Source organism: Malaclemys terrapin, chromosome 15 (genome assembly GCF_027887155.1).
Source record: "Malaclemys terrapin pileata isolate rMalTer1 chromosome 15, rMalTer1.hap1, whole genome shotgun sequence".
Classification (NCBI taxonomy): Eukaryota; Metazoa; Chordata; order Testudines; family Emydidae; genus Malaclemys; species Malaclemys terrapin.
Genome location: NC_071519.1, coordinates 13478594 through 13481093, shown reverse-complemented (window position 1 = coordinate 13481093; position 2500 = coordinate 13478594). Strand labels below are relative to the sequence as shown.

General features: G+C 75.3%; 1 non-coding gene across 1 annotated transcript; it reads left to right on the top strand.

The window, feature by feature from the left end:
- The first annotated feature begins 776 nt into the window (after positions 1-776).
- Positions 777-895, top strand: LOC128823982 (5S ribosomal RNA). Its single transcript, XR_008442213.1, has one exon. It is a non-coding gene; the product is annotated as a 5S ribosomal RNA (ribosomal RNA).
- The last annotated feature ends 1605 nt before the right edge of the window (positions 896-2500 follow it).

Here is a 2500-nt window from a genome sequence, read left to right as displayed (position 1 = left end):
CCCGTTCGATTCCACGGGTTGACCTGGTGCCCGGGAGGGGACTCTGAAAAATGTTCAGCCCTTTCGGCTCGGGGTTGACCTGGTGGCCGAGAGGGGACTCGGACGGCAGGCAAGCCGCCCTGGCCTCACCCACCCCGGCCGCAGCGAGGGACTGCCTCCCGGCCGACTGGATCGGGCCCCTGGAAGTCTGGGGGGAAAAAGAAAATGGAACCTGACGCCTCCGAGGAGGGGGCGCCCAGGGAAGGAGGGAGATCCGGGTTGACCTGGTGACCGGACGGGAAAGCGGCCACCGGGCGTGCCCGTTCAAACCTACGGGTTGACCTGGTGGCCGGGAAGCGAACCGGCCAGCAGGCGAACCCGTTCGATTCCACGGGTTGACCTGGTGCCCGGGAGGGGACTCTGAAAAATTTTCAGCCCTTTCGGCTCGGGGTTGACCTGGTGGCCGAGAGGGGACTCGGACGGCAGGCAAGCCGCCCTGGGCTCACCCTCCCCGGCCGCAGCGAGGGACTGCCCCCCACCCACCCACCCCCCCCCCCGGCTGACAGGATCAGGGCGCACTGGATGTCCGGGACAATATTTTCCCCGACGCCGGGGAGGGCGGGCGGGCGGAGGGGCTCTGGCGGCCAGCCCGGGCCCCGGAGCTCGAGAAGGAAAAAAGGACCGGGCCCGCGAGAGACGGGGGCCCTGCCGCAGGGGGGCAGTCCGACCGGGGCTCACCGTGCGGCAGGCCCGGGCGTCGGCAGGGGAAAGCGGGCGAGGAGGCGCGGGGGCCGGGTGCCTACGGCCATACCGGACCGAACGCCCCCGATCCCGTCCGATCTCGGAAGGTAAACCGTCCCGGGCCTGGCTAGTACTTGGATGGGTGACCGCCTGGGAATCCCAGGTGCCGTAGGCAGCTTTTCCCGGTCCGAGCCAGCTCTCTCTCCTTTTCTGGGGAGGAAGGAGAGGGGGGGGACGGGCCGGAAAGCCCCTCGTCGCTCCTGCCGAGTCGGAGGTCGCGGCCGCAGGTCACGGGTCTGGGCGCCTGGGGTCCGGCTCCCCACCCGGCTTCCTCCGCGGAGGACCCACCGAAGCCGCTGGGGGAGACCCCGGGCATGGGGCGGACTGGCCCGGACCCTCCCGGCCGCCGGCCCGCAGGACCGCCCCGAATCCCCCCGCCCCGCGGCCACCCAGGCCAGGCCTGGCCAGGCGGGACGGACGGCGGGTGTCCAGCGCCCAGCGGCTTCCGCCAGCGGGGACCCACGGCCCCCAAAGCCGCAGGGGGAGGCCCCGGGCCCGGGACGGACTCGCTCGGACCCCCTGCGCCCGGGCGCCGGCTCGCGGGACCGCCCCGAATCCCCCCGCGGCCACCCAGGCCAGGCCTGGCCAGGCGGGACGGACGGCGGGTGTCCAGCGCCCAGCGGCTTCCTCCAGCGGGGACCCACGGCCCCCAGAGCCGCAGGGGGACACCCCGGGGCCGGGACGGACTCGCTCGGACGCGCTCGGACCCCCTGCGCCCGGCCGCCGGCTCGCGGGACCGCCCCGAATCCCCCGCCCCGCGGCCACCCAGGCCAGGCCTGGCCAGGCGGGACGGACGGCGGGTGTCCAGCGCCCAGCGGCTTCCGCCAGCGGGGACCCACGGCCCCCCAGAGCCGCAGGGGGAGACCCCGGGGCCGGGACGGACTCGCTCGGACGCGCTCGGACCCCCTGCGCCCGGCCGCCGGCTCGCGGGACCGCCCCGAATCCCCCCGCGGCCACCCAGGCCAGGCCTGGCCTGGCCTGGCAGGCCGGCGTGCAGCTCCCCCGGGCTTCCTCCCCCGACGACCCGCGCCCCCCCGAGCCGCAGGCGGAGACCCCGGCCCCGGGGCGGACCGGCCCGGGCTCGCTCGAGCCCCCTGCGCCCGGCCCGCAGGACCGCCCCCCCCCCCCCCCGAATCCCCCGGGAGAGGCCCGGCCTGCACGCCACTGACGACCCGCGGCCCCCAAAGTCGCGGGAGGCGCCCCCGGCCCCGGGGGCCGGTTAGCTCCGTGTCGCTCCGCGCCCCCCCCCCGCCCCTCGCTGCCGGGACCGGGCACCGCCCCAGAGTCAGCCGCAGCCGGACGGCCTGAGAGCTGCCCTCCTGTGGACGACGGTGAGTTTACCTTGACACTAACCGGCCATCAGCCAGGTCAACCCCATTGCTAGACTGGGGTGGACCTGGTGGCCGAGTGGGGACTTGGAACATTTGACAGCTGCTCCCCGGGGCTTGACCGCTTGTCCTGAACGCCCCCCCCCCACCCCACCCCCCCCAGCCCCCGGCTCCTGCTCCCCTCTCCCCAGCCTCGGTGCTCCGCTCCCTGCCTCGGAGGCTGCCCCTTTGCGGCGCCTGCATCGCCTCCGAGGACGCGCACCTTCCGGAGGCTGGACGTAAAGCCTGACGCCCGCCACCGCCGCCGACCCGGCTCTCCGAGGGACGACTGTGAGGCCTCCCCCCACCCCCGGACCGCCCTGGGGACGACTGCTAAGCCTCCCCCAACGGAC